The following is a 15390-nucleotide window of genomic DNA, read 5'->3' as shown; positions in this document are numbered from 1 at the left end:
TCTATTGTACAGCGCTCTGACACCTTCGGGTAATGTCAGCGCTTTATAAAAAGGCACTAAATAAAATTAAAATAAATATGATGTAAGCTCAGAACACCCCAAAGCACAATGGCACACATGTGTCCCGTTAGAGCTTTTACTTTAAAAAAGAAAACATATTTTATTCCCAGACAACTAATCGTTAAACATGCATTCCAAATAAAAACAATGAAACCAGGCTTATGTAACCACTCCCGGTCCCGAGCTAGATCTAAGATCTCTGAATGTTAAACAATGGAACAGCCCTTCATCTGTTGCTTTTCACAGCGTTCACGCGCCTTCATGTTGTATTTCTCATAGATTTCCCAATGTAAAACCAACTCCTACAGAATTTTTCAAGGTGTTAAGCCATCAAAAGCTCCTTCCTACTGTACAGGATATGTAATAACAAAGTCTCTCTTTGTTATGAGAGAAGGAACTAATGTAAAATAGCCCTTCTAGATTAGAATGAAAACCTTTAGTAGGGTGCGGAATTATACCGCTAACAGCCAATACCAAGTAGTGAAAAAGATTTACACCTCTACATCCCCCTTTTGGAAAAGTAGCAACAATAGCTCAAGCAACAACTTAAGCAGCATTTAGCCAGACCTAAAAAGGTCCTGGCCAAGCAGCAGAACTTGGGTGAGCTGCGGCTTTTATATTTTCAATAAAATTCCTCTTTAAGAACAAGATTTATTTATTTAAGTCACACCATTAACCAGTGCAGGATTTCTGAGTCTGAAACAACAGCTAAGTCATTATCTTCTCTTGACCTTCTCTCATCAGTGGTTTTATTAAACACGTGGCACAGCCATTGTGCAGTGTGTGTCTGCCTGCACGCTGCTTTGGGAGACTAAGCATCTGACTTGGTGAAGGGCATTCAATGACCTGTCCTACCCAAAAATGCTGAGGCGTCATAGCGCTGATGAACAGCAAAAGATTATGATTTATGAGCAAGAAGAGATACCACAGTAGATTTATCTCATAATAGCACCCGAGGGAACAGCCGTATTGCAATAAACTGAAGGTCCCCCTGATCACAGAAATTAATTACCTGCTGAGCTAGTCTATGCAGCTCTTAATAAATGGTGTTCAAAGTGGCGGGGCTTACAACAGGAAATATTTTAATTAGAATGTGCTCTTCCAAACTTTCCCTGTGCTATTCCGAGAAAAGAAAATATGAAACACATTACAAATTACAGATAATCCTTAAATCGGTTCAAGGAAAACTAAAGGGATGGTTTAAAGTTGTAGCAGCCAGCATGTGCCTGTATTCACGTGCACCTGAATAACTTTCAACCTGTGGTGATGTAGGAACAAGGAAAGGACTGAATTTAAAAATGGATAAACTGGCTTAAAATCCACTGTTCTTGATCTTGATAAAGCGACTTCTTATTCCCAACTAATAGGGCCAGATGTATCAAAGGGTTTGGCCCATTCTGTGTCTATGGGGAAATGTGTTGATACATATGGCCCTTAATGATTAAGCAAGGAAATGTATGTACTCCTACCTGCCTTTCATTTCTTTCGGGTTACATCAATGTATTCAGTATTTTGTTTGATGTACTCTACATTTCAATAGGTCTGGAAACACGCACGGTATATAGAACACGCTCTGTCTTTGATGTTTACATGGTGTGTTTTTCAAATAATTCGCATTGGAGCAATCGAAATATCACTGGCGAGAGCAGTTGGACGTACATTTTTATTTAATGAGTATTTTTGACGTCATACCATGCACTAGGGCAAAGGCTAACTAAACTGTTCATAATTTTAATCAGTACAATGCTGCTAAAAATGTAGTGCGAGCAAAGTGTAGCTGAGTTCGAAAACCTGAAGTGTGGCTCTTAATGGTGGAGCAGGTGTAGGGGCACCAGCATGCAGAAGCCCGAGGAGCTCTGGGCACCCCAAACATGGTTCCATTTCCGCACCTAACATCGGGATTGGGGCCATTTTGCTTGCTTGCATTAGGGCACCTAGCATCCCTGCTACACCACTGTTGACAACATGGCCGCCATTTTTTGAGCTAGCACACTTCTTGGCTCAACCAGTAAGAATCATTAATTAAATCGGTCGTTCTAACTGTTGAAGGGCCCCCTCCTTTTGTTTCCATGCCGCTGGAAAGTAGGTGTACCTCTCGCCTTTCCCTGAAAATCGGAGGTCAATGGTAATTTGCTCTTCTAACTACCGTCCTTGAATACTCGAGGGAAATGTATTTTTGAGTCCCTTTGCATAGTATAGTCTCTGTATGCATGGAGAGTGAAAATACAGGGATGTCAGTGTGCATAAGTGCAATGTGTTTGCATGCTCAGCACAGGTGGCAGGGCATTTAAAGAGCTTCTATATGTGAGCAGTGGCTCCAGACTGCACGGCCTTCAGGATGTATTTCAGATACTTCACCGAACTGTTCCCTTGATTCTTTGTTAGATTGTGATATTTACCTTTGATTGCACATTGAGTTGTGTTGTTATTGTCACACTGTGTCTGAGTTCCTACTGTCGACCATCTTTTGGAGTAAGACTCTACAGATCCCCCCCCCCCCCCCCCCCGGGCAGACGGAACTGCAAAAGAATGACTTAGTTTCGCAATTTTGAGTGCAATAGCACCCACGGTCCTGGAGTTCCAGTGGTACCCAACAGTGTCTACCACTGATACTGCTGCCACAGAAACTGAAAAACAGTGTCACCAAGTGCCTTCCACCTATGCTGAGGATGAGATGTATCTCAATGTGCATGATTCCACCACAGTTCATTATGAGATTTTGATTTCTGTAGTGCACATTTGCCCATTTGGCTTAATGGCACTTTGAAATCATGACAGACAACACCAAAGAAGTAATAATATTAAGTGAGGCTGGTATAGATTTGTTTTCAGTAATCTCCTCAAAGTGTAATGGTCCTCAGAGAAACCCGTAATCCCTATTTCTAGACTTATCTGGGCGAAAGAGCCCACTGTGAATATACAACTGCATTAAACATAAACAGCGCAAAACACAGATCCTTTTGACATCAGTTTTGCTAGGTCTTCTGGTTCGATGCATGTGTAGTTCTCTCATTAGTCACTGCTGAAAGGAGTCTATCTCGGGCAAGGGACCCCCTACCTAAATTGAGTCACCAGGTGCACAATAACTCAGGACTACCCCTGTGTCCTAACAACTTGTTTGTGTTGCCTATTAACCCAAAAAGGCTATAACTGTTTCCTTTACCATGCTACCACATCGAAAAAACTACCAGTAATTCTTGTAATTGACTGAAACCTAAAAGTTAATCAATTGAGCCTTTAACTGGCCCCATGAATGTGGGGTGATCTGACACCAGATGGAGATGGTTCTTGTTAAATAAAACCACAAAACAAATGAATACTAGGAAGGTGGAACTAGGGGAGTGGCAGGTGCAGCAGCACCCCGAACCTGGAGGGTATTCAAAAAGATAACAGAACACTTTGAGGCCTTTCAGTCAGTTTTATTTTTACATGTAGCTTAGCTGTTTGCTCAAAAGCAATGAAAGGTCAATTGTAACTAAAATAGGCCCAGAAAACAAGTTTGAACATACCATTACATATTTAGATTTTCTATATATCTAAGCCTATATTATATGGCTTCGAAAGGATGTCATTGCTAACTTTTGTTACACTTGTAATCCGGTCTAAGGGAGGATAAAACAACTAGTTGTACGAAAGGCACATGTGTTAATGATAGCTCATTTTAAAGTTTAAAAATATTAAAAACGAGAATCATTTGGAAATTTTAATTGTGGAATGCAATGGCAGGTAGGTTTTAAAATAGGATGAAAAAACTAGCAAATACTAGACTTGGCTAAAAGAACCCCGACCTATAAATGGTCTCTTGTAAATAACTAATTTTGAATAACAATTGAAGAAATCATTATCCGGATATTCAAAAAAATTGCCTCATAAAGTGCCACTGAACCACATTTTTGCAACATGTCTCAGACTACATCTTATCCTCTCCTTCCCTCCGATTAAAACACATGCTTTCAAGTTTCTGTTCATTTGCTGCATTCGCTTGTTCACTAACACCAGAATTTAAAAAAAACATATAATTTTAGTAAGCTGATTGATGCCCCTGCAGACCACCCCTCCTCAAAAATGTGTTCCAGCACCACTGAATCATTAAATAATGTATTGCTAAGGACTGTATCTCAAACCTCTGTCTTGGAACTGATACAGTACACATACTTCCCTAATACAAAACAAAGTCGCTTTGTTATTCCCGCTCACTATTTAATACTACAGTTATATCTCTTTATTTTGCCTTTCCTCAACTCGTTCTGGCCTCTCCTCGAAAGAAGCATCGCGTTGAACGCTCATCCGTTCAAGCTTGCTGTGAAGCCATTCTTGCTGCAGCTCAGCATGCTCATTTAACATAATTTCTCCAGTGGTGCAGAAGGCAGGCATCCTCGGGATGAAAGGTTACCTACATTTATAATGTCAAGCTCCGAAACTGTGTGGGAAAAGGTAAATGGTAATTTTATCATGGGTGCGCCTGACGTCTTACGCGAGCACGTCTCAGAGGAGACGTTAAGAACAGCTCACCTCAGGACGCACGCGCTTAAAGGTCAATGTGTCCAGGGCACGCTGGGAGCTTGTCAGTGAATTGCTGCCACCCGCTATTGCCACCGCCGAAGGATGCCCTCAGCGTTAGAGATTTACACAAGTAATTAAATAACAGTGTGCGGCGTTAGGTGTTCAAACATTCTCATGAGCGTTAGATCCGGTGGGCAGTGTGTTGACCCGACAAAAACTTTTCCCCGTTGGATTATTATTGAATAGCAATATATGCATAAAGGGCAGTAGCGGTCGGCAGTAGGTGTTTCTATAGGGCGGTGACGTGGGCAGGAGGAGGGGCAGGGTGGGGGGAAATAATGTATGGATTACGGAGTTTTACAGGTAAGTAAACATTTAAATACATAAAACGAATTTCGTTGCGCACACTGCATCACCAAAGTGCGCGCAACGAAATTCGTTTTATGTATTTAAATGTTTACTTACCTGTAAAACTCCGTAATCCATACATTATTTCCCCCCACCCTGCCCCTCCTCCTGCCCACGTCACCGCCCTATAGAAACACCTACTGCCGACCGCTACTGATAAAGGGTATTTAGGGCATAATATTATTGTCATACAATATTCTGACTAGTATATTCTGTTACAGCATGCCAGTGTAGCAGCCGGATTCTTTTTAGAATGATTCTTGCTTCCTCCTGCCAGTATTTCCTCGTTGAGGAGACTCGCCACCTCTCTAAATCAGTCAGGTAGGTGTGGCCTCACTCAGGGCCAGATGTAGGTAATTCCGATGTACCTACTCTTAAATACCGAATCATACCGATTCGGTATTTAAGAGTAGGTAAATTGGAAGTAGGCAGATGTAGGTAATTTTTCTTTTTCAATTACCGATTCTGTAAGATTCGGTATTTACCGAATCGGTAAATACCAAATCGGTATTTCCCATTGATTCCTATGGGCCATGAAGCTCATAGGAATCAATGGGAAATCCCGATTCGGTATTTACCGAATCAGTAAATACCGAATCCTGGCAGGGGAAACGGGGTGTCACTTTGACACCCTGAAGCACCCCAATTGTAGGCTTGTGTGCCATGTGGCACACATACATGCCCTAAGGGCATGTCTGTATGTCACATGGCATAGGTGTACATGCACAGATGTGCATGTACACTGGAATTCGGTATTTTACCACCCAATAGGATTGGGTGGTAAATTAAGAATTCCTAAGAGCCTGTGGCACTGCTAACTGTGCCACCTACATATGGATTTACAGAATCGGTATACTTACCGATTCGGAAGGCCGTTACCGACTGGTATTGGGCGACCTACATCGGGCCCTCAGTGACTAAAGATTGGGAGGAGGAAAAAACAATTAGCGTGTTCCTCAATGGACTGTACAAAAATAAAGATTTTCGAAGCTGCAGCTGAAGTGAGGGTGGGTCCCAAGGAACATGGCAAGTGCAACTTATGCATTAAGAAGAAGTTTAATAACTAGATATATCTAGATTTAAAGGCATTCACATTTTTCTTCCACTCACTACAAAATATAGTACGGGGCACTGGTACTGCCCACTTCTGCCACTGGTTAACTTATTGTGAGCCACCACATTCTTCCCTTCCACAAGATGCACATCCACAAACAAAGTAACTTCCTTAAGTGCCAGTGCCTACTTTGGCAATGAATGCTTTTTAAGACCAAGAAAATATTTTTGCTTTTAGACAATGTTTTAGCCACAAAGCTGCCAGCCAATGCCAGACCTATTGCCTTTCCCAAAGCTTGATGAATTATTCATTTCTTTAAAAACAGTTAAACAAATCACATTATGAGAAATTATTTATAATTCATACAAAAATAAAACTTAGTTCAGCAATTGAATTAAATTTTCGATGTGGACCAAGGATTGCCGGATCCAGCCCTCAGTCGTAAACACCATGGGCTTATTCACAAAGGAAAATGTACATATGTAAAATGTGCTCATGTGAAAGCTTACTCCTGCATCTAGGTATAAATCTACACATTTGTGCTATTTACTATTTTTGAGTGTAGTTTTCCCGTCCGATGTGCCTGCCAAATTCACACATAAGTCTCCTTTTGGGTCTTCTATCTTGGATTATGCAATCTCGGACTATGGCTTGTTTCCTTATATTCAGGATTTTAAGATTATTCCTACATCTCTGTGCGACCATAGTATATTGTTTATAACTGTTTCTCTAAATCCAATGCCCACTGCGCCATGGTCTCTTAACGGCAGTGATGCTGCCTTCCACGCTTCCTCGGGAAGGTGTTTCCGGAATCCTTCCTCCATTAATGGGGTACAGGATTTATTATCTGAAACTTTAATAGAATTAAATGAGTGGCGTGGGCAATTTCGAAAAATTCATGCGAAACATTATCTTACATGTAAAAAAGACTTCCCGCCCTAGAAAAGGGGTAGTGGTGCCTAGTATACTGCGCACCCTGAACAAGGAAATAAATAAACTAGTCCGTGAGCAATATCTAGATAGAGTTATGGAACGAGAAAAAGAAATTTCTAGGCTAAAAAGAAAGAGATGCAGACTAAAGGTGAAAATAAAAAAGGAAAAGGATGATACTGTTTGGATCAACTTGAGGGAATCAGTTGTTCATGGTAGGATGAGAGAATTTTGGGCAATAATTGGGAAGGGATGTGGTACCAGAATAAGACCTCCCCCCATCCCTATAGCTGAAGAGGTATGGATTACTTATATTCGGGACCTTTATGCAGGGAACGGTATTACAGGTGAAGATATCGTCCTAGATGCAACACCCGAAGGACTCATTAATTATCCCGCAGAGGAAGAAATTGAGATGGCTATAAAAAACATGCGTCCCTCTGGGGCAATGGGTCCTGACGAAATCCCCATGACGGTCCTGAAACAGGATCCTTTAAGGTGGAGTAAAATCCTGTATCCACTGTTTAAAGCCTGTTTTTTGTCTAAAATGGTTCCTGCCTCATGGAGGGGAAGTATCTTGGTCCCTATTTTTAAGAAGGGAACTCGGGATAGCCCCAGCAATTATCGTCTGATAGCCCTCCTCGACTCTATCGGAAAGGTCTTTGCGAAATGTCTTTTAAATTCCCTCTCCGATTGGGTCGAGGAGAACAATATCTTGCCTTTTGAACAGACTGGCTTCCGTAGGGGCCATGGTACTTTAGATAACCTCACCGCTCTCCATGTGGTTACTGATAAATACGTGCAGGTGAGAGTTGGGGTTGTGTATGCGGCTTTTATTGATTTCTCCACAGCGTTCGATAAAGTAGATCGCAGAACGCTGTGGAGAAAATTGGCAGCTCTTGGTGTTCCAGCTTATCTATTGGAGCTGGTTCGGACTCTCCATACAGAGACCTGGTGTAGTGTCTTGCAAGGGGGCGAAAGGGGGCTCTCCCACCAAATTCCGTCTTTGAATGGCCTCAAACAAGGCTGTTTATTGGCTCCCCTTTTGTTCTCCTTATACACTGTAGACCTACCCGCTGCCTTGTCTGCCAGAGAGGGTATTGCCCCGGTGGTGGGGGGGACCTCAATAGCCTGCTTGATGTATGCCGATGACGTCCTTATTTTAGACTTGACCCCTAAAGGACTTACAAATCGACTACATGCCCTTCATGTCTTTGCTGCTGCCCATTGCATGAAGATTAATATATCCAAAAGTAAAGTCATGTGCATAGCCGGTAAGAAGAAGTGCCGATCTGTAAATTTTGGATGGTATATCGGCGGCCAAAAACTGGAGGTTTGTTAACTCCTATACCTTCCTGGGGAAAATTATCACGGCTAACCTGAGTGAGAGGCCCCATATTGAGCATAGTTCACGCAAAGCCCTCGCCCATGGCAAAGGTTTAAATTCCCTCTATCAGGCTACGGGGAAAAGGCACTTTTCGTGTTTATTGGAGGTGTATAGGTCTAAAATCCCCGCAACGATACTGTATGGTATAGAACTTATAGAGGTGAAATATTGGGACTTTTGCCATAAGATTGAGGGGAAACTTTTAAGATCTCTATCTTCCCTAAATACTGCGTGCTCTTTGGCCGCCTGTAGGCTCGATTTCGGTCTCAGGAGCAGCTGGGTACAGGGACTATGTGCCCTAGTAAGATGGGTGGCCTGCCTGGCTAGAGCTGAACTAGGGACGATGAGAGCTCTCCTCAGAAGTGAATTACTGGGTAATTTTAAAGAGTTTTCACAACTTGTAAGGAATTTTAGAAAAGCCGTAACCCTTCTAAAATTAGATGAAAACACTTTATTTTTGTATGCTCCCTTACAGTTAAAACTCGTTTTAAAACAGGCCTCGTGGGATCTATGTTTTCAGTCTGATAAAAAGTTAATCAGTGAAAAAAGAAATGTAGACCTTCTCCTTAATTCCTATGTGATGAAGTTGGCCCAACCCTATGTTACATGAAACCTGCCGCATGGTATTCGTAGATTTTGGTTTCTTCTACGTTACGACCTAGTACCTCTAAATCTACTTTTATCCAAATGGTATGGTTCTTCTTCAATGTGCAATTTATGTAAATTGAGTACCCAGGATTGTATGCATGTTTTACTGATCTGCCCTGCGCTCCGTAAATTGCGCCTCAGATGGTTAAAATTTATTTGTATCCGTCTGGGCATTTCCACTTTGAACGGCTTCCTCCAAGCACTTTATTGGCCTCCTAATGAAATGTTCTGTTTCCATATTTTTAACTTTTTTAAAGGTTTTTTAGCTATTTATTAATATGCCTCTGGAGATGTTTGACATTGCGACCTGCTGTAGATTTTTCATTGTATGTTATTATTGCACTTAATTATGTTTCTTAAATGTTATAACTTTGATATGTACTTGTCTTCTGCTTTTATCTTGTATATTTTATGTGGCCCTCTTTTGAGAGCCAAAACATAATAAAATAAAATAAAATTGAATTGAGTGTAGTTATACACGTAAGTGTAGACGTACAAGTTCCCACCCCTCATTTCAGGGGGTGGAAATACCCAAGGCTGAATTGGTGAGAGCAGATCTAGAATTAGAAAAAAGAAGGCATGGATGAAATGGACATGCTGAGTGAATTCTGTTCAAGAAAGGCAAGGATGGAATCTTCTGCAAAGCGATCTTTCTAAAGAACACCAGGATTGGATGGCCATGGAGAGTGAAGACTTCCATCAACCAGTGGATGTGATTTCTCTTAACAGAAAGCAACTCTTAACTGTCATTAAACGTCACTGCTTTCACCACTTCAAATGAGATTTCCTTGGCAGAGGGGTTGAATAATTCATATATTTAAAGCTTTATTCTACCTGGAACCAATTAGGTATCAATGCATTCACTTATCTGTCTATCTCACATATTTATTACTGCAAGAGTAAAAGACAACTCTGATAACTAGATGCAAGAGTGACTCTTAACTGAAAGAAATATAGAATTTGAAAGACTGCTAGTACAATTCATGTTGCCCATTACCTGCTTGCTTATCACACGCAGGCCTCCTTCACCGTATGCCTTCTTCAACAAACTCAACATGCTACAGTTAATAGTGGTTTCCTTATTTGCAGGAGTAAGTCTCCATGCAAACGAATTAGCATAATATTTACATACATACCCAGCGCAAGAGTGCACAGTCCATACTGCAAAGGGGACTTTTATATCAATTTTGTAGTAATAATTGAATAGCATGCCCTTTGAAATCACACATCTCTAAACCTTCTAATTAAGTTGATTAATTTTGGAACATAACCTTGTATGGGATTTTAGCCAATGCAACTTCATCCAACAGCATCAAGGAGATACTGAAACACTGGCACCAACAACACATAACATGAAGGAGAAAATATTTCCTAGATGGATTTAATAAAGGCACAAACAATTTTAACCGAACTCTAAGGATATCTCTCTCTATTGATGCCTCTCTCGATTGATGCCTTCTGCACATTGAAGGAGACAAATGCTAATCTCTTCTGTTCCCACCTAACAAAGAGTTCAAATACTTGAAGACCAGCACAGAATATTATCTTTATAATAGAAACACTCACCTAATGTGACATTATATTCGTAAACAATATGTAGGACACACTATGTATGTCAGAGTATTTTCTTGACATTCCTCTGATGTACACTCCCTGATGAGATGATGGTTTCATGCATTTTTCTGCAAGTGCTGATGCTCTTTGGACAAACCCGATGTCAGAATCCACAAACTTTCAACATCCAGACAGAGGGCTGACGTCGATCTAAGTTCCTGAGTGAGAGGCCAGGAAACAGCAAAGGATAGAGAAACCCTTCAGCACTTAGATTGTGTCTGTTGCTAATGTCTTAATGAGGGGAAACAAGGAAAGTCTGGTCCAGAATCACCCCCTTTCCGTACCGCATAATGTTTGTAAGCACATTATAAATTAGTTTAAAGGAAGGTAAGGTATACAAAAGGCACTACGATGTGGATAAAAACTGATTCACTGATGCACTCTTTCTGATGGCAAACAGGTCAGACACCCAAACCCATGGCATATCGCTAAGAAAGATAGAAATGTCATAGGTGAGAAGATGGACATGACTGAGATGATCCATTTATTGAGTGTCCTCTTTTAGACATGGACCACAATTAGTGACATACATTGACTTCAGTTCAGTTCAGTTCACACAAGTAGCAAGTCCTGCAAGTGTGTGCTTTTCCAGCTGAGGTGTGCCCTGATGGCAGTGTTATCTGCTCTGACCAGCACTGTGAATCCATTACTTTAATATGAAAACACAAATATGGTCAATTCTGGTGCTTCAAAGCTTTCCAACTGAAGACATATTCACTTCTCTCAGTGATTATCCATCCTGTGCGATCAGGGACTCGAGAATTGCACCCTTGTTTTTACTGCAGACGTTTGCTTTCAGAATGCCCATAAGTGGTGAATTCCAATGCTCTCACTACCTGTGGCTCCCTGGTTTAAGTTTCCACTGTGGTTGCCACTAATAGGGAGAGCCATTGACACCATTGGATAGAACTCCTAAGATTCCAAACTCATCCAACATAAAAGGCATCTTACCAATGGCTTTAAATGGAGTTGGATCCTTGGTACAGGAAACCTTGATAGCATCATGTTTCCATGAACTCTAAACCAGTTTCATGCCTGAGCCTCTTATAAGTGTAGCAACTCTGGTGGTTGATTTTGCAGCTTCTCAAACATGATGGTTATCAAGAATGCCACATGTATTTATCATGAACAAGATTACAATACATTCTAATCTATTTGTTGAAACCAACCAAGACTGCTTTTTGTTTGCTACTAGACCATAGCCCACATGCATCAAGGGTTTTTGGAGTCGCAAACGGTGCGCTTCCTTAAAACTGGCCGTTTGCGATTCCAAAATCCAGTTTTGGAATGCATCATACATTTTCAGAAATCGCAACATTTTTGCGATTTCTAAAAATGCGATTGCTTTCAAGAAATCGCAAATTTGCGATTTCTTAAAAGCAATGCATGATTAGTTTTAAAATTGCGAATTCGCAATTAGGGTGTCAAATTTACTGAGTGGTTGAACCACTCGGTAAATTTGCAAAAAGTGTTAAAAACGCAGCAAATGCTTTTTTTAAACATTCATGTTACGGACACACATGTCCTTAGGACATGTGTGTGTGCAACATGATGCGAAAACAACATTTCATGGGTGCAGGGGGGGTTCATTTGAACCCCCCTCACCACCCTTGAAATGCAATCAGGATTTGCGATTTTCAAAGTGCGAATTCGCAATTCCCATTGATCCCTAAGGGCCTTTTGGCCCATAGGATCAATGTGAATTGCGAATTCGCACTTTGAAAATCGCATAATATTTGCGACTTGATAGAAATTGCGATTTCTACTGAATCGCAAATAATTTGCGAAAATATTCATGCATCCCGTTTTGCGAATTCTAAAATGCGAATCGCTATTTTTCGCACTTTAGAACTCGCAAAATCCCGGGATGATGCATGTGGGCCCTAATTATTTGAGCAAGGCACCCACTTCTTCTTTGTTAGTCAAGGACTGCATGACCAAGGAAGAAAGAATTATCCTGTCTCTGCAGAAGGTATGCATGAGAATTTCTTGCGACTACAATAGGACAACTAGGGTAGTTGTGCCGTTGATAAATACATTGACAGATTCAGTAGCGGTCGGCAGTAGGTGTTTCTATAGGGCGGTGACGTGGGCAGGAGGAGGGGCAGGGTGGGGGGAAATAATGTATGGATTACGGAGTTTTACAGGTAAGTAAACATTTAAATACATAAAACGAATTTCGTTGCGCACACTGCATCACCAAATGTGATGCAGTGCGCGCAACGAAATTCGTTTTATGTATTTAAATGTTTACTTACCTGTAAAACTCCGTAATCCATACATTATTTCCCCCCACCCTGCCCCTCCTCCTGCCCACGTCACCGCCCTATAGAAACACCTACTGCCGACCGCTACTGGACAGATTTCATTATACCAAACCCCATGGACATCTAGAAATGTTGCCTTTGAACAACAAATAAGAAACCTCATTTGAGAAAACGATATGAATTTATAGGGATAAGCATATTTCAGCGTTATAACCTTAGGAATCCTGACCAAAGAAAAGGGATAATCAACTGAAGGGCCTCTATTTGTAAGTGGTTTGAGGTCATTTGTTCACATTTTTTTTTAACACTCAGTGCTAAGTGAAATCGTGCTGATGCCTCTCCACTATGAAAGATATAACATGGAATCCAAAGTTATAACCTGTCTGCAGAGCCTTAAATGAACTCAAACAAAAGTGTCCTGAAACCCTATTCTTGAGCCCTTCACATATAACTGCAGCTGAGTCCAGAATTATGAAGTGCTTTATAAAATCTGATATTCCTTTTAGGCAATACCTTTTAGGAAAGTGCTCAGTCTACCCTCACTGGCATAAATGACTAAGCCAGTTATACAAGATGGCCAGTAGTCTTTGATACCTTGGCTGAGGATGAAGACACATCCTTATTTAATTTAATTTTGCTTCGTATGAAACTAAAGACTTCTGTTCCATCTAGATGAGGGGTGGTGCATGGCCTAGACACCAAGAATTTGGGTGGGCCTGAATTTTCTCTTGGAAAAGCTAGCTGCATTTTTTAATATGAAAATCCTTCTTGACTATTTCTTGAGGTCTTGCTGAAAGAATGGTATTTGGACACCGCCTAAAAATATTTTTTTCACTGCCTCATCAATCCTTAAGCCACAGCCACACAGTTAGTGCACTAACATGGAGTTTATTTACATTCAATTCACGTAATTCATTCTACTTAAATATGAAAAACATTAAGATGCCATCTCTTTCTCTCTTTGACTATTATGCTGAAACCGTTAGTACATGAAACCCCAAGGGCTTACGTTTTAAAAATTTACAAAGCCGTCTGTTGTTAGCTACCAAACTACCTAACTAGAATGGCTTTCAGTACGGAGTTATTCTATGGAAGCTGTAATCGGACTTCGTAATCTCAATTGTTACATCAGATATCCTAAAGAACATGATATCCCAAAGGTGGAGGATGTGTGTGTTTTACGCATGGTTATTTACCCAACCTATTTGGCACAGAACTGTGAGAATAAGTAGGATCACATAAGCAATTTACAGTTTATAGCATAATTTAAAAAAAAAGTAATATTGGATAACTCTTCAGGATTATAATACTGCGAGATGCCGCAAGTCGTAATGCCTGATGTGAGGACTGCCCACATTATTATGTTATGTTATGCAGATTTGTAGAACGCCCTATCACCTAGGAAGACATCCTGGCACTGAGCAGGTGTGAGTATAGGTACCTCTAGAGCTAGTGGGACTACCTGAAAAGCCAGGTCTTCAGCTTCTTACATAATTCAAGAAGTGAGGAGGAGGCTCTTATGTTTAGCAGCAGGTCATTCCTCGCTTTAGAAGCGATGTAGGAGAAGGTTCGACCGCCTGATCTGGTTTTTGCGTATGCATGGCATTTGTGCAAGTAGGAGTCCAGAAAGGCGGAGGTGTTTGAAAGGTTTGTGAAAGCATATTCAATTGTAGAGGTATGCTGGGCCAGTGTAGTGCCTTGACACTGGGGGGGGGGGGATGCAGGGGGGAGGAGAGGGGAGCTTGAATTATGATAGTTTGTGAATAAAGAGCCAGTGGAGCTTCTTGTGGTGTGATGTGATGTGAGTGTGGCGTGGAAGGTTGAGAGTGATTCTGGCCACCAAGGTCTGAATGGTCTGCAGCCTGTTGATGAGTTTTTTGTTGATCTTGGCATAGAGGGTGTGCCGATAGTACAGCTAGTTGTGACCAGGGCGTGTGTGATAGCATTCCAGGTACTAATTTGGAGCCATTTGAAAATCCCAAGGTTATTGGCATGGTGGTGGGGTAGGGTGCCATTCCTAGCTCTGTGGGCCACAAAGTGGAGTCCCACAGTGATGGGCTCGTCCAAAGGTCATGACTTCAGTCCTGTCAGTGTTCAGCTTTAGACAGTTGGTCTTCATCCAGTGGGCTAGTTCAATTATGCAGGCGTTGAACTTGATCCAGGTACTGGACATCTTGTCTGTAAGGGAGAGAAGGAGTTGTGTATCGTCGCCCTAGGAGAGGACGATGAAATTGTGAGAGCGGATGATGCTGGTTAGAGGGATTATGTATGCATTGACAACAGTCGGACTCAGGGAGGATCCTTGCAGAACTCTGCAGATGAGGTCACGGCGTCCAAGGTGTACGATGCCAGGCTGACTTACTGGTATTTCCAGTCAGGAAGGGGCAGTCTATTGGAGTACATATCCTTGGACTCCAACTTCATGTAAACTTTGGATGGAAATAGAGTGGGAGACTGTGTCAAATGCTACGGAGAGGTTTAGGAGGATAGGGCTACAATGTCTCCTTTGTAATGAGTCA

The sequence above is a fragment of the Lissotriton vulgaris genome, chromosome 4_1 (assembly GCF_964263255.1).
Source record: "Lissotriton vulgaris chromosome 4_1, aLisVul1.2, whole genome shotgun sequence".
In the NCBI taxonomy this organism is placed as follows: Eukaryota; Metazoa; Chordata; class Amphibia; order Caudata; family Salamandridae; genus Lissotriton; species Lissotriton vulgaris.
Note: the sequence above shows the minus strand (reverse complement) of the source record.